Here is a 22,648-nt window from a genome sequence, read left to right on the forward strand (position 1 = left end):
ATCCCGGTAATCAGACAAGAACTCTGAAACCTCAGAAGGGGTGGATGACGAAATTGACAGAAATGGAACATCACCATGTACCCCCTGACAACCAGAGCTGGACACCGACATGGATTTCCAATCTAATACTGGATTATGGACTTGTAGCCATGATAACCCCAACACGACCACATCATGCAGATTATGCAACACCAGAAAGCGAATAACCTCCTGATGTGCAGGAGCCATGCACATGGTCAGCTGGGTCCAGTACTGAGGCTTATTCTTGGCCAAAGGCGTAGCATCAATTCCTCTCAATGGAATAGGACACTGCAAGGGCTCCAAAAAAAAACCACAACGCTTAGCATACTCCAAGTCCATCAAATTCAGGGCAGCGCCTGAATCCACAAATGCCATGACAGAATACGATGACAAAGAGCAGATCAAGGTAACGGACAGAAGAAATTTTGACTGTACAGTACCAATGGTGGCAAACCTAGCGAACCGCTTAGTGCGCTTAGGACAATCAGAGATAGCATGAGTGGAATCACCACAGTAGGAACACAGCCCATTCAGACGTCTGTGTTCTTGCCGTTCAACTCTGGTCAAAGTCCTATCGCACTGCATAGGCTCAAGTTTAAGCTCAGGTAATACCGCCAAATGGTGCACAGATTTACGCTCACGCAAGCGTAGACCAATCTGAATGGCCAAAGACATAGACTCATTCAAACCAGTAGGCATAGGAAATCCCACCATGACATCCTTAAGGGCTTCAGAGAGACCCTTTCTGAACATAGCTGCCAGCGCAGATTCATTCCATAGAGTGAGCACGGACCACTTTCTAAATTTCTGACAATATAACTCTATCTCATCCTGACCCTGACAAAGAGCCAGCAAATTTTTTTCTGCCTGATCCACTGAATTAGGTTCATCGTACAGCAATCCGAGCGCCAGGAAAAACGCATCAATATTACTTAATGCAGGATCTCCTGGCGCAAGAGAAAATGCCCAGTCCTGAGGGTCGCCACGCAAAAAAGAAATAATGATCAAAACCTGTTGAACTGGATCACCAGAGGAGCGAGGTTTCAAGGCCAGAAATAGTTTACAATTATTTTTGAAACTCAGAAACTTAGTTCTATCACCAAAAAACAAATCAGGAATAGGAATTCTTCGTTCTAACATAGATTTCTGATCAATAGTGTCTTGAATCTTTTGTACTCTTGCCGAGAGCTGATCCACACATGAAGACAGACTTCTAATGTCCATTGCTACACCTGTGTCCTGAACCACCCAAATGTCTAGGGGAAAAAAAAGGCAAAACACAGTGCAGAGAAAAAAAAATGGTCTCAGAACTTCTTTTTTCCCTCTATTGAGAATCATTAGTACTTTGGGCTTCCTGTACTGTTATGATTAGGCAATTCAGTACCACAGTGAACATAGAGGTCAGAGCACACACAGTGATCTGACAATAATCCAAAAACATAGAATGAGCTCTGAGACGTGGGAACTCTGTTGACCGCAATCCCTGATCCTACCCAACAACACTAGAGGCAACCGTGGATTGCGCCTAACGCTACCTATGCAACTCGGCACAGCCTGAGAAACTAACTAGCCTGAAGATAGAAAATAAGCCTACCTTGCCTCAGAGAAATACCCCAAAGGAAAAGGCAGCCCCCCACATATAATGACTGTGAGTTAAGATGAAAAGACAAATGTAGAGATGAAATAGATTTAGCAAAGTGAGGCCCGACCTTCTGAACAGAGCGAGGATAGGAAAGGTAACTTTGCGGTCAACACAAAACCCTAAAAACCACGCAAAGGGGGCAAAAAGACCCTCCGTACCGAACTAACGGCACAGAGGTACACCCTCTGCGTCCCAGAGCTTCCAGCAAAAAAATAGATAAGCTGGACAGAAGAAAAGCAAACAAAATAGCAAAGGAAAACTTAGCTATGCAGAGCAGCAGGCCACAGGAATGATCCAGGAGGAAAACAAGTCCAATACTGGAACATTGACAGGAAGCCAGGATCAAAGCACTAGGTGGAGTTAAGTAGAGCAGCACCTAACGACCTCACCACATCACCTGAGGGAGGAAACTCAGAAGCCGCAGTACCACTTCCCTCCACCAACGGAAGCTCACAGAGAGAATCAGCCGAAGTACCACTTGTGACCACAGGAGGGAGCTCTGCCACAGAATTCACAACATTATCCTATGTCATGTGGCAAGGCTTGTTAGGTGGTCAATACTGACTTTTAGAATTGCTACTTCCAATAGGTGGCACTAAAATTCTTGTCCTCTTCCTCTATTAAGCGACAAATTGAAAAATATTGTTGAAAAGGTGAAGTGCACCTAACATAGCACTGTCATTTGAGTGCTATATATTTTAGATTCACCTTTCAAACAATACATACATAGTAGTAAATCTTGCAAAGTAACACTGAAAAGCATATATATCATTCCTCACCTCTTTAACAGTTAAACAATTAATCTATTGCACAACAGTTAACTAAATCAATCCTTTGAAGTTGAACCTACACTGTGGTGCATGATCATTTCAAATTATGTTTGTTTTTTTAAATTAAAAGTATTTAATTGTAGAATTTTCAATGATAAACGATCATTGCTGTGTGACTAACAATTAACCTGAACAGCAGAAGACAAGTTTTATAAACCAGCTAAGGTCAAATTAAATATGTAGCAAATATACATATTTAACTTCACAGATATTTCTCATAGTTATTAACACAGCTGTAGAAGAATGTTGTTAGACTGAATTTTTTATTAAAAAAAAAAATCAAAACCAAAGATATTTTATGTGCATTTGCCATTTACCAAAAGTCCTTCTATAGTAAAATAACATCATGTTCTCCATAATTTACAAAAATTATTGAGCTCTGCAAAGGCATATGCCTCACTCTCATTTTCTGTGGATTAGACAACAGTATGGCGGTGGGCTATCAAGGGTGGGCAAACAATTTTCTTCGCAGTCCCCTAAATAATATGATTCCGCCATAGCCTCTCCAAAAATGATTCCACACACATAGCATGATGCCCCCACAGCTTTTCCATGCACAGTATGATCCCTTACAGCTCTCCACACAGTATAATGTCCACAGACGCAATATTGATGCCTTAACAGTCTCCCCTCCGAGTACTGACTGAGAATAAAAAAGCAACAAAAAAAGACACTACTCACCTAGCTTCATTCCAGAGGCACAATCGTTTTTGTCTATGCTGTATGTGAACTGATGCTTTATGAATCAGGTGTGATCTAATGAAATCGAGATGCCAAGTGGGGGGATTGTGGTGCCGTTTAGCAACAAGGGCAGTATATCACTGTTTGTAGCTGTTTGAATGTCATGGTCTGCAGCTGATTTTTTGACATTTTGTTAAATCCATGTTTTCCTCCACATGGTGCAGGTTACCAAAGCCAAAGAAACCAAAGCAGTCCCAGATCATCATTGAGCCACCGTCATGCTTTACTATAGGGCTAAAAAGTTCCAGTTTTGTTTTATCGCTCCACAAACAAAATTTAAAAATGTATGTTGTTTATTTACTGTATATGATTTTGAACATTTTGCAGTCAGTTGAGTTTTATGTCTTTGAGTTCAGTTCAGGCACGGAGACCTTCTACAGTAAGTTACTTTCTGTGCAATCAGAAACCTCAGTGACTGCTGTCACCAAATCTTTCTACATGTGTTTTGCAGTCATTGGAGGATTTTTGACTACCTGCCTCCTCAGGAATCTGGTGGCAGCTTGTGATAGCTTCCTGTTTCTGCCACATTGTATCAACAGATTATGAAGATTTATGTGCCAAAATTGCCTTTCGAATAAATAGTGTAAGCTATAAAGTGTAACAATTTTACAGAGTCAAATCCAAGTACTTGAAAGTCAGTAAAGGAAGACATGGCGAGAAGACATTGAGAATATTACACTTGTAAATATCTCATGATTTCAATTAAGGTGAAGGTACACCAATAGTTGCAAGACTTAGTTGACTCTAGTGGGTCTTGTTGATTTTCTGGATACTGGCTATTAGGGAGTCAAACCCCAAAAATGTAGTTGGAGGTATGGTTGCTAGGGCAATGACACATGTAAAGGTCTCTAACATGTATCATAAAGGGTATAACGAAGAAATAAGAGCATGCAGTGTAAAGTTTGGCAAGAGGAGTCAGACAGATACAGATGGTGTAGTAGGATGTATGGTCACTACAGACAGATACATGTATCGCTCCAGGGGTAAAAAGTAATAACAAAGAGAGTCTGAAAGATGGGTATGTGGTACCATGAAGGATAAGACAAGAATTTTGTAAAAGTGATAAAGCAGAATTGGGTAAGCAAATGTGTAGTGAAAGAAAAACACAGCTGAAGATCTAAAACATTTAACTGCACTGACATAGTAATGATCCGTGGATCAAGTGAAATGATTACATCTGGCTGCCTCCCGCTGGGTGTGTCCAATGTCAAACTGATATTGATGACCTATCCTACTTATGGGTCATTCTCATATTAGTTCTGGAAACTCGTTCAAGTCAATTTTTATATTTTAAATCCGGCGTCTAGTTCTCTGGATAAGTGGCTATATACTGCTTGCATGAGCTTTTTGGCAATCCCGGCAAACTCTTCTTGAAACTTATTGTGGTTCCTGAGGAGAGTGGAAGGCATCATTGGATTGTGAGTATATTATGCATTGGATGCATATCATGCAGAGGATACAATGCTGTGAATGTGTATGGCATAATGGAAGGGTAGCATTCCTAATCATGAACAAGCCACAGGACGAATGCAGTCTGAAGTTAACATAATAACTGGGTGCTGATCTAATCCATACATAAAATGGATTCCATGGTAAATCTACTCGGCTTTCATTTAATAAAAGAGAATGAAATAAAACATATAGACATTGTGCTCGTACATTAACGTCCTCCTACAATTTTCTTTATGCATTTATTATTCTGCACAGTCTGGTTGTCATTTAATCTTATATTTTAATGAAAATTTCTAATTAGTTCCATTTGTGGTACATAGTTTCCAGTGAAACAAGATGAAGATTATATGCAGTAAATAAAATATGACTGCCAGACAGCTCTGCTGTTGAACTACCCTAGCAAAATATATCACATTTTCTAATTTATAACACGCTAAACTGTAAAACTTATTAGGAGACCAGTAAAAATGTAAATGTGTAATAGCAAAATGATAAAAAAAAGCAAAGACTTAAATTTTCTATTAGCACATTTAAGCACAAGCAGTAGGCTTAAGGAGGGAATATTGATGGTCTTATTTGCATAGTGGCAATGGATTTCTTAAAACTGCAATATACTATGAACTATGGTAGTGATTAACTGGCTATTGAATTCTAAGCTGATGTCCAACGGCCATATTTTTATTTCAATTTTAGCCTTCTTTTTACATTTCTGTTAGTCTTTGTAGTTAACTCGTTATTCGATTTAATCATAAAGACATCAGATTCATAATTTAGATGCATGCACTGTTGGTATACCCAAAATTGTAATGATGTATTAAAGGGGGTTTCCTTTAATTATTATTTAGCCCATAAGCTTATAAAAGGTTAAATAAAATAGGTTAACTCACTGACTCCTGCTTCAGTTTTGACTTTATGTCTAGTAATTGTGTCTAGTAACAGCTGCAACGGTAATGACATTAACGACGGATGTGACTGCTGCAACCAATCACTGGGCTCAGTGACTTGGGAGCTTATAAGTTAGAAAAAAAATAGTAAAAAACCCTCTAAACCTTTGTGTGGAACACAAGAGCTTGGATTGTCTTAACCCCTTCATGATGAAGACAATTTCTGTTTGTGTTTTTCCTCCCCTTCTTCCAAGAGCCTGAACTTTTTTTATTTCTCCTTCCACATAACCATATGCGGGCTTGCTTTTTTTGAGGGGCAAGATGTACTTTTGAATGACACCATTCATTTTATCATGTGACGCACTGTAAAGCAGGACAAAAAATTTGCTCATGGGCTTGTTATTCAAGACCTGTAACATTTTCAGGATCTGGGGCTTTGTGAGGGCTTTTTTTTGCACCCTGAGCTGACATTTTTACTGATACTATTTTGGGGTTGATAAAATGTTTGGATTGCCTCTTACTGCATTTTATTGCAATGTTACAGCTGCCAAAAAACGTAATTTTGGTGGTTTAATTTTTTTTTCATTATTGGAGTAAACTGATCAGATTAGTTTTACATTTTGATAGTATTTTAATAGCTTTATTTTTAATGGGGCAAAAGAGGGATGATTTGTGCATTTATTTTTTTTCCATTTCTTTTAAAGCTTTGTTTCACTTATTACTGAATTTGTTTGTCTCCTTAGGGGACTTGAACCTACAATCATCCAATCGCTTGCACTATGCATGCCAGTGCATCAGCACTTCTATATATAGTTAAAATCATGGTCTCCTATGAACATCAGCTAAATGCTGGCTTTCGCAAGAGAGTGGTCATGACAAGCACGGAGGTCTTCAGTAGACGCCCAGTTGTCATGGCAACCCATTGGCTCCCTTTGATCATTTCATGGGTGCCCCAATGGCCACGTGGAATGAAAGATTTGTATTGACCGATGTTAATGTTCAGTAGAACAGCACAGGCTTACAGTGCCTATTGCCCCACTAACCTCCTGATTCAGAAGTGGTCACACCTGGAATAACCACTTAAAGAGTAATTTTCACGTCTCATGAGTTGCATACAGCTTCTTAGTTTCTTTCACTTCCTGGTTTCAGGTGGTTCAGGCACTCTTCCTAAAGTGACAGATATGGTGAGTAACAGAGCTGTAGTATTAATAGAAATATAGAATTATAAAGTTCTCTACATCTTCTGCTGTAACACATTCAGCTATTATTGATTTGTTCTGAGTCTATACGGCTATTACTAGATTTGTAAATAGAGATAACAGTGTATTTGAGCAAAACATGGCTCATTAAAAGTGATTAAATATCTGCTCCTAAATGTGCTTTTGGTGGGGACTGAGAATTTTGCAAGATTTATAACAGCATCTTGTCAGTAGCTGAGAGGGAGGGAGCTTAGTATCTAACTGTAGTATTGAAATTAATCAACTGGAAAGAGCTGGTATTTTAGAAGATAAAACCTAGTCTTGGAATGTAACTACTACAGATTCTCAGACAGGCACTTGTGGCAAAGCTTCATGGCAACAAGCTGCACACTATGTAAGATAAAAGGTCTCATAGCAGGAGAGGGACAGCATATAGAAAAAGTAAAGGTACCTTCACACATAACGATATTGTTAACGATATCGTTACTTTTTGTGACGTAGCAACGATATCGTTAATGAAATCGTTATGTGTGACAGCGACCAACAATCAGGCCCCTGCTGGGAGATCGTTGGTCGCTGAACAAAGTCCAGAACTTTATTTGGTCGCTGGCTCTCCCGTGGACATCGCTGGATCGGCGTGTGTGACACCGATCCAGCGATGTCTTCACTGGTAACCAGGGTAAACATCGGGTAACTAAGCGCAGGGCCGCGCTTAGTAACCCGATGTTTACCCTGGTTACCATCCTAAAAGTAAAAAAAAACAAACGCTACATACTTACCTACAGCCGTCTGTCCTCCAGCGCTGTGCTCTGCACTCCTCCTGTACTGTCTGTGAGCGTCGGTCAGCCGGAAAGCAGAGCGGTGACGTCACCGCTCTGCTCTCCGGCCGCTGTGCTCACACAGACAGTACAGGAGGAGAGCAGAGCACAGCGCTGGAGGACAGACGGCTGTAGGTAAGTATGTACTGTTTGTTTTTTTTTACTTTTAGGATGGTATCCAGGGTAAACATCGGGTTACTAAGCACAGCCCTGCGCTTAGTTACCCGATGTTTACCCTGGTTACCGGCATCGTTGGTCGCTGGAGAGCGGTCTGTGTGACAGCTCTCCAGCGACCAAACAGCGACGCTGCAGCAATCCGGATCGTTGTCGGTATCGCTGCAGCATCGCTAAATGTGAAGGGGCCTTAAGTCAATTACAAACTTGCTTATTGTTAAGGACTGGCGGAACGCACCAAGTATAGATGGTAAGAAACTAGGTGCGTTCGCAGTCCGAGGTCCACCGTGCAGGTAAAAGACCCTGCAGCTAGCAAGACGGACAATATGGCGGTACACTAAAGGATACACGCGTGGGTTAAACCTCACCCAGCGTGAAGAAAGCGATCCTGTTAATTCACAGGACCGCAGTACCGCACTAGTGCGCGAGCAAGTGGTCAGCGGACTTAACCCCAGAAGGGATTGGAGCCCGATTAGACCCTTGCTGGCGTAACACCGCAACTGGGTGTGTAGAGAACCTAAAGAAATATAAGTGCACAAGAGTGCGAGCGATGCCGCACTAACGGACGCCACTAACCACCCAGACTCGGGTATGGAAAGCGCAAGGCAGGCGCACGGCGCCGTACTGGCAGGCACAGCTACAGGACGCTGAGATGTGTGTTTAGTGCTGTAGGCTAAGTCGGGCGCTAGGTAGCAGCCATACACCTTCCGCGAACAGACATTCACTAGGGTAGGGGATTCCAAGGACGACTTGCACTCACAACATACACACATTAGCAATTGTTAGACAATACTAGCGCATGGCCGTGCGGTCATGCGCAGTTTATATAGCAGCAGCACAGGAAGTGGCCACAGCACTTTTGCCCTTCTAGGACCTGCCAAGAGGACCAATGGAATGTGCTGCAGAGCCTGAGCACATGACCCTCGATCTCCAACGGGAGACCTTACGCTGGGCATGCTCAGTACATGCAGACAAGGACTTAGTCCCAGAGAAGTCCGCTCGCTGCTGACCAGCACTGACTTTAATGGCAGAGACTGGAGAAGCAGCACTAACTCTCAGAACAGAGTGAGAATGAGCAAGACGCTGGGACCGACGTCCTTGCTGAGCAGGCTCCACTGCGGCTGGACAAGAATGGGAGACCGCAGCGGAAGTGGCTCGAGATTCCCCCTGTGCAGAAGCGGGAACTCGACCCCTAACATTACCCCCCCTCCTAGGGCCCCCCCCTCCTTGGGCCTCGCTACGTTCGAAGGCAGCAATGAGCTGCGGAGCCCGAATGTGCTCCACAGGCTCCCAGGTTCTATCCTCTGGACCATGACCCTTCCAATCCACCAAATAAAATTTTTTGCCACGTACCACCTTGCTTCCCACAATAGCATTCACCTCAAACTCATCCGTGGATGAACCCGATGTCCCAGCAGATAACTCAGAAAACCGAGACAAACGAACGGGCTTCAAGAGGGAAACGTGAAAGGTATCGGTGATACCAAGGCGCGGAGGAATGGCCAAACGGTAAACCACAGGGTTGACCTGTTCCAGAACTTTAAACGGGCCAATGTAGCGAGGAGCAAACTTAGTGGACTCAACTCGCAGCCTGATGTTACGGGCGGAGAGCCACACTAAGTCGCCGGGAGCAAAGACCGGAGCGGGACGCCGGTGTGTATCAGCCGAAACCCTCATTCTCTCCTTGGAGGCCCGAATGGCATCCTGTGTGCGGTCCCAGATGTCCCGTGCCTCCACCGCCCAGTCTGCCACCCTAGAATCGGTGGATGACACGGGCATGGGCACAGGAACACGCGGATGCTGGCCGTAATTAAGGAGAAAAGGAGTTTGGCCAGTGGAATCGGCTACGGCGTTGTTCAAGGCAAATTCCGCCCAAGGTAGCAAAGATGCCCAGTCATCCTGCCTAGCGGAGACGAAATGTCGCAAATATGTCACCAGAGTCTGGTTGGTTCTCTCCACCAACCCATTCGTCTCGGGATGATATGCAGAGGAGAGGTTTAACTCTATGCTGAGCAAACGGCAGAGCTCTCTCCAAAACCGAGACGCGAACTGGGGACCCCGATCGCTGACAATCTTATCAGGCATACCATGCAATCGGAAAACATGCTTCATGAACAACACCGCCAAGGCCCGTGCTAAGGGTAACCGAGGAAGCGGTACCAAATGTACCATCTTAGAGAAATGGTCGGTGACAACCCAAATAATGGAGCAGCCACGCGACTTGGGTAAGCCCACCACAAAGTCCATTCCGACCATCTCCCAGGGCCTGTCTGCCACCGGTAAAGGGTAAAGCAACCCAGCAGGCCGTTGCCGAGGAGACCGATTCTGGGCGCAAGAAACGCACGCCTGAATATAGTCCTTGACATCTCGGACCATATGCGGCCACCAATATGTTCTCGCCAAAAGCTCAGAAGTCCTCTTGGTCCCAAAATGCCCACCCACTCTGGAGGAGTGAGCCCAAGAGAGAACCTCCGGTCGCAAGTTAGCTGGCACGAAAGTCTTGCCCGGGGGCACAGACTCCAGCGAAACCGGAGCTACAGTTCTCAAGCTCTCAGGCGGGACAATAAGCCGAGGCTCCTCCTCCTCCTCCTCAGATGACACTACGGAGCGGGAGAGAGCGTCGGCACGAACGTTCTTCTCCCCGGAGAGAAAATGGAGGGTAAAATGGAACCGGGAGAAAAACAGGGACCATCTAGCCTGGCGAGAATTTAGCCGCTGGGCCGTCTGTATATACACCAAGTTCTTGTGGTCAGTGAAGACTTGGAAGGGAAAGCGAGCTCCCTCCAAGAGGTGTCTCCACTCTGAAAAAGCCAACTTCATGGCTAGCAACTCCCTGTCCCCGATGGAATAATTCCTCTCCGCTGGTGTGAAAGTTTTGGAGAAGAAGAAGCAAGGATGCTTCCGACCTTGAGCATCCTTTTGGAAAAGGACTGCTCCAGCACCAACGGATGAGGCATCCACCTCCAAGATGAATGGTTTATCTACATCGGGGCGATGTAGGATGGGAGCGCTTGCGAAGTGTGACTTAATCGAGAGAAAGGCCTTGGAGACCTCCTCTGACCACAACTTGGGATTTGCTCCCTTCTTGGTGAGGGCGACCAAGGGAGCTACCAAAGTTGAGAAGTGTGGAATGAACTGGCGATAGTAATTAATGAACCCCATAAAGCGCTGCACCGCTTTAAGAGAATGGGGTTCCTGCCAGTCCATTACTGCCTGTAGCTTGGCAGGATCCATAGCCAAACCCTGGGCAGAAATGATATAACCAAGGAAAGGCAAGGACTCCTGCTCAAACACACACTTCTCCAACTTAGCGTAGAGGGAGTTTGCCCGTAAGAGGTCGAAGACTTTGCGAACATCTCTCCGATGGGAGTCTATATCTGGAGAGTAGATGAGAATGTCATCCAGATAGACTACGACCGAGGTGGTGAGCATATCCCGAAAGATGTCGTTCACAAAGTCTTGGAAAACGGCTGGGGCATTACAGAGCCCAAAGGGCATCACTAGATATTCATAGTGCCCATCCCTGGTGTTAAAAGCCGTCTTCCATTCATCCCCCTCACGGATGCGAATCAGGTTGTAAGCACCCCGCAGATCTAACTTTGTAAATACCTTTGCTCCCCGTAGCCTATCAAAGAGCTCAGATATCAGGGGTAATGGGTACTTGTTCTTAACGGTAATGGCGTTAAGACCCCTGTAGTCTATGCATGGACGTAAGTCTCCAGTCTTCTTCTGTACGAAGAAGAACCCAGCCCCTGCCGGTGACACTGACTTCCTAATGAATCCTCTTGCCAGATTCTCCTGAATATACTGGGACATTGCCTCCGTCTCCGGGAGAGATAACGGGTAGACTCGACCCCGGGGAGGCTCAGCACCAGGCAAGAGGTCAATAGGACAGTCATAGGGGCGGTGAGGCGGAAGAGTCTCCGCAGCTCTTTTGGAGAACACGTCTGCATGGGACCAATAGTGCTTGGGGAGAGAGGAAAGATCTGCGGGTACCTGTGTAGTAGCAACCTGAACGCACTCCCTCTGACATCTACCCTCACAGGATTTACTCCATCCCAAAATTCTCCCAGAGGACCACTCAATATGAGGAGAATGGTAGCGAAGCCATGGCATCCCCAACAGGACCTCATCAATTCCCTCAGGAATGACTAATAGGGAGATTATCTCCTGATGTGATGGAGACACAGATAGCGTGAAAGGAATGGTTTGGTGGGTAATCTGTGAAGGTAGTGTTGACCCATTTACCACTCGAACGGTCACTGGCTGGGCGAGCATCACCAAGGGTATTGCGTGACGCTGGGCAAAGGCGGAGGACATAAAGTTACCCTCTGCCCCAGAATCCAAGCATAGCTCGACCGTAAGAGTGGATGGGCCTATGGTAATTGTCCCCTTGAAGGACAACTTTGAGGCAAACGTCGCCGTGTCTAGTGTACCTCCTCCAACTGCCACTAGACGCTGACGTTTCCCCGACCGCTGAGGACTCTTGGAGGCAAGACGTCCTGACTGCTGGCAAACATGACGGACCTTATGTGCACGAGCGGACTGAGACTTAGATCCCGCTCGTGTCACCTCCAAGGTCTCATGTGACTCAGATGCCTGGACTGGGGATTCCAAAGGTTTGGCGAAGGTAGGAGCCAGCCGAAACCTCTGCCTACACTGGGCTCGTTCCAACCTCCGCTCGTTAAAACGGAGGTCTATACGAGTAGAAATAGATATTAACTCCTCCAGTGTGGCAGGAATCTCCCTAGTGGCCAGAGCGTCCTTAACATGGTCAGCCAGGCCCCTCCAGAATATGGGGATAAGGGCTTTATCCGACCACTCCAGCTCGGAAGCTAAAGTACGGAATCGGACGGAAAAATGGCTGACCAAGGACTCACCCTGAGTTAATGCCAGTAGTTGGAGCGCTGTATCATGGGTGAGTTGAGGTCCTAGAAAGACCTTTTTCAGCGTGCCCAGAAACAACGGAGCACTCTGCACCACATGATCATCACGCTCCCACAGCGGCGTAGCCCACTCCAACGCCCTGTCCGACAACAGCGAGACAATAAATCCCACCTTAGCCCGCTCTGTAGGAAAACGTGCAGCCAGGAGCTCGAGGTGGATAGAGCACTGACTCACGAATCCCCTACAAGTTTTGCAATCTCCAGAAAATTTTTCTGGCAACGGGAGGCGGGATAATGTCGGAACAGGGGTGGCAGTGGACAAGGTTGCTGCCGCTACGCCAGCAGCCTTTACAGCAACTGCGGTAACATCCACAGCTGAGGTTGAGTTCTCGAGAACCTTCAACCTACCCTCCAACTGCTGGATATACCGCAAAGATTGCTGAATGTCCGCCATACTAGCCAGACCTTGGCGCTAGTATTATGTTAAGGACTGGCGGAACGCACCAAGTATAGATGGTAAGAAACTAGGTGCGTTCGCAGTCCGAGGTCCACCGTGCAGGTAAAAGACCCTGCAGCTAGCAAGACGGACAATATGGCGGTACACTAAAGGATACACGCGTGGGTTAAACCTCACCCAGCGTGAAGAAAGCGATCCTGTTAATTCACAGGACCGCAGTACCGCACTAGTGCGCGAGCAAGTGGTCAGCGGACTTAACCCCAGAAGGGATTGGAGCCCGATTAGACCCTTGCTGGCGTAACACCGCAACTGGGTGTGTAGAGAACCTAAAGAAATATAAGTGCACAAGAGTGCGAGCGATGCCGCACTAACGGACGCCACTAACCACCCAGACTCGGGTATGGAAAGCGCAAGGCAGGCGCACGGCGCCGTACTGGCAGGCACAGCTACAGGACGCTGAGATGTGTGTTTAGTGCTGTAGGCTAAGTCGGGCGCTAGGTAGCAGCCATACACCTTCCGCGAACAGACATTCACTAGGGTAGGGGATTCCAAGGACGACTTGCACTCACAACATACACACATTAGCAATTGTTAGACAATACTAGCGCATGGCCGTGCGGTCATGCGCAGTTTATATAGCAGCAGCACAGGAAGTGGCCACAGCACTTTTGCCCTTCTAGGACCTGCCAAGAGGACCAATGGAATGTGCTGCAGAGCCTGAGCACATGACCCTCGATCTCCAACGGGAGACCTTACGCTGGGCATGCTCAGTACATGCAGACAAGGACTTAGTCCCAGAGAAGTCCGCTCGCTGCTGACCAGCACTGACTTTAATGGCAGAGACTGGAGAAGCAGCACTAACTCTCAGAACAGAGTGAGAATGAGCAAGACGCTGGGACCGACGTCCTTGCTGAGCAGGCTCCACTGCGGCTGGACAAGAATGGGAGACCGCAGCGGAAGTGGCTCGAGATTCCCCCTGTGCAGAAGCGGGAACTCGACCCCTAACACTTATTTTCTTGTTTAAAGCAATTTTGCAACATGAGAATACCTCATTAAGGCTAAACAGGAATAGTACTTTGCAATATACTGAATGTGAATAGGGTCATATTGAGACATACAAGTTGAACAAGTTGATGCAAATACAACATGCAAGTCATCAAGAAATCTCACATGCTTGGTTTCTGTGTGTCACAGTCTTGGTAACTTGAGGTATACAATTCACTTTTTCTATGTGAATTACCAATGCTGTGACAAATCGCAAAGCCAAAATTGAATTGTTACACTAGACTAACTGTTCATTAACCCCCTCATGACCCAGCCTATTTTGACCTTAATGACCTGGCCGATTTTGCAATTCTGACCAGTGTCCATTTATAAAGTAATAACTCAGGAACGCTTCAACGGATCCTAGCGGTTCTGAGTTTGTTTTTTCGAGACATATTGGGCTTCATGTTAGTGGTAAATTTAGGTCGATAATTTTTCCGTTTATTTGTTTAAAAAATGGAAGTTTGGCGAAAATTTTGAAAATTTCACAATTTTCAAGATTTGAATATTTATTCTGTTAAACAAGAGTTATGTGACACAAAATAGTTAATAAATAACATTACCCACATGTCTACTTTACATCACCACAATTTTGGAAACAACATTTTTTTTTGCTAGGAAGGTTATAAGGGTTAAAATTTGACCAGCGATTTCTCATTTTTACAACGAAATTTGCAAAACCATTTTTTTAGGCACCACTTCACATTTGAAGTCAGTTTGAGGGGACTATATGGCTGAAAATACCCAAAAGTGAAACTATTCTAAAAACTGCACCCCTCAAGGTGCTCAAAACCACATTTAAAAAGTTTATTAACCCTTCAGGTGCTTCACAGCAGCAGAAGCAACATGGAAGGAAAAAATGAATATTTAACTTTTTAGTCACAAAAATGATCTTTTAGCAACAATGTTTTTATTTTCCCAACGGTAAAAACAGAAACTGGACCCCAAAAGTTACTGTGCAATTTGTCCTGAGTACGCCGATACACCATATGTGGGGGGGACACCACTGTTTGGGTGCACGACAGGGCTCGGAAGGGAAGGAGCGCCATTTGACTTTTTCAATGAAAAATTGGTTCCAATCTTTAGCGGACACCATGTCGCGTTTTGATAGCCCCTGTGTGCCTAAACATTGGAGCTTCCCCACAAATGACCCCATTTTGGAAAGTAAACCCCCCAAGGAGCTTATCTAGATGCATAGTTGCATAGTGAGCACTTTGAACCCCCACGTGCTTCACAAATTGATCCGTAATAATGAAAAAGTACTTTTTTCTCACAAAAAAATTCTTTTAGCCACAATTTTTTCATTTTCACATGGGCAACAGGATAAAATGGATCCTAAAATGTGTTGGGCAATTTCTCCTGAGTACACTGATACCTCATATGTGGTCACAAACCACTGTTTGTGCACACGGCAAGGCTCGGAAAGGAAGGAGCGCCATTTGACTTTTTGAATGAAAAATTAGCTCCAATCGTTAGCAAACACCATGTCGTGTTTGGAGAGGCCCTGTGTGCCTAAACATTGGAGCTCCCCCTTATGTGACCCCATTTTGGAAACTAGACCTCCCATGGAACTAATCTAGATGTGCAGTGACCACTTTAAACCCCCAAGTGCTTCACAGAAGTTTATAACGCAGGGCTGGGAAAATAAAAAATCATTTTTCTTTCCTCAAAAATTATTTTTTAGCCTGCAATTTTTTATTTTCACAAGAGTAACAGGAGAAATTGGACCCCAAAAGTTGTTGTCCAGTTTCTCCTGAGTACGCTGATACCCCATATGTGGGGAGTAACCACTGTTTGGGCACACGTCGGGGCTTGGAAGGGAAGTAGTGACGTTTTGGAATTCAGACTTTGATGGAATGGTCTGCGGGCATCATGTTACGTTTGCAGAGCCCCTGATGTGCCTAAACAGTAGAAACCCCCACAAGTGACCCCATTTTGGAAACTAGACCCCCAATGGAACTTATCTAGATGTGTGGGGAGCACTTTGAACCCCCAAGTGCTTCATAGACGTTTATAACATAGAGCCGTGAAAATAAAAAGTCATTTTTCTTTCCTCAAAAATTATGTTTTAGCAAGCAATTTTTTATTTTCACAAGGGTAACAGGAGAAGTGGACCCCAATAGTTGCTGCCCAGTTTGTCTTGAGTTTGCTGGTACCCCATATGTGGGGGTAAACCACTGTTTGGGCACAGGTCGGGGCTCAGAAGGGAAGTAGTGACGTTTTGAAATGCAGACTTTGATGGAATGGTCTGCGGGCGTCACATTGCGTTTGCAGAGCCCCTGATGTGCCTAAACAGTAGAAACCCCCCACAAGTGACCCCATCGTGGAAATTAGACCCCCCCAAGGAACTTATCTAGATATGTGGTGAGCACTTTGAACACCCAAGTGCTTCACAGAAGTTTACAATGCAGAGCCGTGAAAATAAAAAATCATTTTTATTTCCTCAAAAATTATGTTTTAGTAAGCAATTTTTTATTTTCACAGGGGTAACAGGAGAAGTGGACCCCAATATTTGTTGCCCAGTTTTTCCTGAGTACACTGATACCCCATATGTGGGGGTAAACCACTGATTAGGCACACGTCGGTGCTCGGAAGGGAAGTAGTGATGTTTTGAAATGCAGACTTTGATGGAATGGTCTGCAGGCGTCACGTTGCATTTGCAAAGCCCCTGATGTGCCTAGACAGTGGAAACCCCCCACAAGTGACCCCATTTTGGAAACTAGACCCCCCATGGAACTTATCTACTTATGTGGTTAGCACTTTGAACCAGCGTCGGACTGGAGCACCTTGGACCCACCAGAGAAAATCATTCTTGGGGCCCACTATGTAGCTACATAGAAATATATACAAGACCACCAATTGTGCGGTAAAAAGCGCTAATATCAGGGTATAATATAAGGTAGTTCATGTCTTAATAATGTAGCAAGGGTTGGGGTAGCCCCCTCACAGAATATAATGTAGCCCCCTCATAAAATATAATGCGGTCCCCTCTCATAGAATATAATGCAGCACCCCATAAAATATAATGCAACCCCCTCAGGTATGACACAGTCCCCATCATAGAATATAATGTAGCACCCCCATAGGGTATAATGCAGCCCCCCTCATATAGTATAATGCAACCCACCACAGAATATAATGTAGTCCCCTGAGAGCATGCAGTTCCACCACAGAATATAATGCAGCCCCCCCATAGAGTATACTGTAGCCCCCTCATATAGTATGATGTATCCCCCATAATATAATGTAGTCCCCTGAGAGAATAATGCAGCCCCACCACAGAATATAATGCAGCCCCCCATAGAGTATACTGTAACCCCTCATATAGTATGATGTAGCCTCCCATAATATAATGTAGTACCCTGAGTATAATGCAGTCCCCCCACAGAATATAATGTAGCCCCCCAGGGCCGTATTTAGAGTTTCTGCTGCCCTAAGCACTTTTAGTGTTGCCTCCCCCTTTGGTGAGTATGACAGAAACCAAAAAAGAAATGGACACCAGAGCTAAAAATAACTAATTTATTGAAAAATATATTAAAAAATTATTATAGAACAACAATAATGAGAATAATATTAAACGATGCAAAAGAAAAGGGAAGGCAACACATTAGTGCCACGCACAAGTAGCCACACTGGTAATATATATAAGCAGAAAGAATGTAAGCTACTCCTGTCATATAAGGTTTTTAAAGGCAGTGAATATAGACAGTATAATATGTAACATACATACATACATACATGGAAATGGTAAAGAGACTACCAACCATATAAGAAAACAATGATGAACCATAAATATATGAAAAAAACCTTTTAACGGAGTGAAACTCTCATAAGAACAAAGCTAAATAAAAACGGGCTAAATACAGAGGGAGGTTCATATATAGCAAGGTGCAGAGTGCAGGGTATAAATAAATATATAAGGGGGAAATCCCATACAATAGAAAGGCTGCATAAATAATAAAAATAGTAGCATGTGAACCAACCTGTAGCTGTACGTGGAAGAGGAGGCCCCAACGCGCATTTCGCACAATAGCTTCCTTGGGGGGCGTACTATTGGCAGTGACTTTGGCAAGAATCACTGATGTGAAAGTCGCCTTTTGCAGATCTGGCAGTTTTTCTGCATCTGACGAGTAACGGATCACTTACAGCAACACTGCATTCGGTCTCATTCATTCCCTATGGGATTTGCGGCACTTGCCATGATCTGGCAAATGCGGTACCATACCTCCCAACTTTTGAAGAAGGGAAGGAGGTATAAAGTAAACTACGCGCGCCGCAGCAAATTTTAGGCCACGCCTCTGACCACACCCATTTCACAACTAGTCAAACCCATATCCACGTCCCAACCGCAGCCATTTAGCACTGCTGATCACACTGTTTTATATACAATAATTATAAACAAAAAAAAATATGGCCACACATAATAGCCACACATGATGCTCCATACTGTATAATGGCCACACACAGTTCTCCATACTGTATAATGGCCACACACGATGCTCAATACTGTATAATAATAATAATAATAATAATTTTTATTTATATAGCGCCAACATATTCCGCAGCGCTTTACAAATTATAGAGGGGACTTGTACAGACAATAGACATTATAGCATAACAGAAATACAGTTCAAAACAGATACCAGGAGGAATGAGGGCCCTGCTCGCAAGCTTACAGACTATGAGGAAAAGGGGAGACACGAGAGGTGGATGGTAACAATTGCTATAGTTATACGGACCAGCCATAGTGTAAGGCTCGGGTGTTCATGTAAAGCTGCATGAACCAGTTAACTGCCTAAGTATGTAGCAGTACAGACACAGAGGGCTATTAACTGCATAAAGTGAATGAGAACATAATGCGAGGAACCTGATTTTTTTTTTTTTTTTTAAATAGGCCACACAGGGATTGTTAGGTTAATGCATTGAGGCGGTAGGCCAGTCTGAACAAATGAGTTTTTAGGGCACGCTTAAAACTGTGGGGATTGGGGATTAATCGTATTAACCTAGGTAGTGCATTCCAAAGAATTGGCGCAGCACGTGTAAAGTCTTGGAGACGGGAATGGGAGGTTCTGATTATTGAGGATGCTAACCTGAGGTCATTAGCGGAGCGGAGGGCACGGGTAGGGTGGTAGACTGAGACCAGAGAGGAGATGTAGGGTGGTGCTGAGCCATGGAGTGCTTTGTGGATGAGGGTAGTAGTTTTGTACTGGATTCTGGAGTGGATGGGTAGCCAGTGTAATGACTGGCACAAGGTAGAGGCATCGGTGTAACGGTTGGTGAGGAATATGATCCTGGCTGCAGCATTCAGGACAGATTGGAGCGGGGAAAGTTTGGTAAGAGGGAGGCCGATTAGTAGAGAGTTACAATAGTCCAGACGAGAATGAATAAGCGAAACAGTAAGAGTTTTTGCAGAGTCGAAAGTAAGAAAAGGGCAAATTCTAGAAATGTTTTTGAGATGCAGGTAAGAAGAGCGAGCCAGTGATCGGATGTGGGGGGTGAATGAAAGGTCAGAATCAAGGATGACCCCAAGGCAGCGGGCATGTTGCTTTGGAGTAATGGTGGAACCGCACACGGAGATGGCAATGTCAGGCAAAGGTAGGTTAGTAGAGGGAGAAAACATGAGGAGTTCAGTTTTTGACAGGTTTAGTTTCAGATAGAGGGACGACATGATGTTAGAGACAGCGGTAAGACAATCACTGGTGTTTTCTAATAAGGCAGGCGTGAGATCAGGAGAAGAAGTGTATAATTGGGTGTCGTCAGCATAGAGATGGTACTGGAAACCAAATCTACTGATTGTTTGTCCAATAGGGGCAGTATACAATGAGAAGAGGAGGGGGCCTAGGACTGATCCTTGAGGAACCCCAACAGTAAGGGGAAGGTGAGAGGAGGAGGAACCAGCAAAACATACAGTGAAGGAGCGGTCATAATGGCCACACATGATGCTCCATAGTGCATAATGGCCACAAATGATGTTCCATAATGTATAATGGCCACACAGTGCTCCATACTGTATAATGGCCACACATAGCGCTCCATACTGTATAATGGCCACACATAGTGCTCCATACTGTATAACGGCCACACACAGTTCTCCATACTGTACAATGATCCCACATGATGCTCAATACTGTATAATGGCCACAAATGATGCTCCATACTGTATAACGGCCACACATGATGCTCCATACTGTATAACTGCCACACATGATGCTCCATACTGTATAATGTCCATTGGCCACACATGATGCTCCATACTGTATAGCAGCCACACATGATGCTCAATACTGTATAATGGCCACACACAGTTCTCCATACTGTGTAATGATCCCACATGATGCTCAATACTGTATAATGACCCCCTCCTGTATGCATGGCTCATATCCTCATTCCTGTATGCATGTCTCATATTCCCCCTCCTGTATGCATGGCTCATATTCCCCCCTGAATGCATGGCTCATATCCCCCCATATGCATGGCTCATATTCTCCCCCTGTATGCATGGCTCATATTCCCCCCTGTATGCATGGCTCATATTCCCCCCTGTATGCATGGCTCATATTCCCCCCCTGAATGCATGGCTCATATTCCCCCCTCCTGTATGCATGGCTTATCTCTCCACCCCCCCACTCCTGCTCCTGCTCCCATCTTGCATGGCGCGCCGGCTTATGTCCTCCTTCATCCCCCCGTCCCCCCTTCCCTCAAACTCACCTGTCCCACACACCGCGCGGCCGCGCCAACATCCCTCTGGCACTGTCCCGACTCCCAGCGCAGCACCTTCTTCCTGCGTGAGCGGTCATGTGATACCGCTCATTAAGGTCATGAATATGTGCATATTCATGACCTTAATTAGCGGTACCACTTGACTGCTCATTCAGGAGTAGCTGCAGACGCCGAGACCAGGCATCGCTGGAGCAGGGTGAGTATCATCTTCAAGGAGGGTGGGTGGGAGGCGGGAGGCAGTGGGGGCCCTAGGCAGCTGCTGGACAGTATGCCAGCAGGTGTCAGTGCCTGGGCCCACCGGAGAATCCTCCAGTTCTCCGGTGGGCTAGTCCGAGCCTGCTTTGACCCCCAAGTGCTTCACAGAAGTTTACAACGCAGAGTTGTTAAAATAAAAGAACATTTTTCTTTCCTCAAAAATTATGTTTAAGTAAGCAATTTTTTTATTTTCATAAGGGTAACAGGAGAAGTGGACCCCAATATTTGTTGTCCAGTTTTTCCTGAGTATGCTGATACCCCATATGAGGGTTTAAACCACTGACTGGGCACAGGTCGGGGCTCGGAAGGGAAGTAGTGATGTTTTGAAATGCAGACTTTGATGGAATGGTCTGCGGGCGTCACGTTGCATTTGCAGAGCCCCTGATGTGCCTAGACAGTAGAAACCCCCCACAAATGACCCCATTTTGGAAACTAGACCCCCCAAGGAACTTATCTAGATATGTGGTGAGCACTTTGAACCCCCAAGTGCTTCACAGAAGTTTACAACGCGGAGCCGTGAAAACAAAAATCAATTTTCTTTCCTCAAAAATTATGTTTTAGCAAGCAATTTTTTATTTTTGCAAGAGTAACAGGAGAAATTGGAACCCAATAGTTGTTGCCCAGTTTGTCCTGAGTATGCTGGTACCTAACATGTGGGGTTAAACCACTGTTTGGGCGCGCGTCAGGGCTCGGAAGGGAGGGAGCACCATTTGCCTTTTTGAACGCAAGATTGGCTGGAATCAATGGTGGCGCCATGTTGCGTTTGGAGACCCCTGATGTGCCTAAACAGTGGAAACCCCTCAATCCTTACGCCAACACTAACCCCAACACACCCCTAACCCTAATCCCAATTGTAGCCATAACCCTAATCACAACATCAACCCCAACACACCCGTAACCCAAATCCCAACGCTAACCCTAATCCTAACCCTAATCCCAACCCTAACCCTAATCCCAACCCTAACCACAACTTTAACCCCAACACACCCCTAACCCTAACCATAACCCTAACCACAAGCCTAATCTTAACCCTATTTCCAACCCTAACCCTAATTCCAACCCTAACTCTAATTCCAAACCTAACCCTAAGGCTATGTGCCCACGTTGCGGATTCGTGTGAGATTTTTCCGCACCATTTTTGAAAAATCCACAGGTAAAAGGCACTGCGTTTTACCTGCGGATTTATTGTGGATTTCCATTTTTTTTTGTGCGGATTTCACCTGCGGATTCCTATTGAGGAACAGGTGTAAAACGCTGCGGAATCTGCACAATGAATTGACATGCTGCGGAAAATACAACGCAGCGTTTCTGCGCGGTATTTTCCTCACCATGGGCACAGTGGATTTGGTTTTCCATAAGTTTACATGGTACTGTAGACCTGATGGAAAACTGCTACGAATCCGCAGCGGCCAATCCGCTGCGGATCCACGGCCATTCCGCTGCGGATCTGCAGCCAAATCCGCACCGTGTGCACATAACCTAATTCTAACCCTAACCCTAGTTCTAACCCTAACCATAGTGGAAA

Source organism: Ranitomeya imitator, chromosome 5 (assembly GCF_032444005.1).
Source record: "Ranitomeya imitator isolate aRanImi1 chromosome 5, aRanImi1.pri, whole genome shotgun sequence".
Lineage (NCBI taxonomy): Eukaryota > Metazoa > Chordata > Amphibia > Anura > Dendrobatidae > Ranitomeya > Ranitomeya imitator.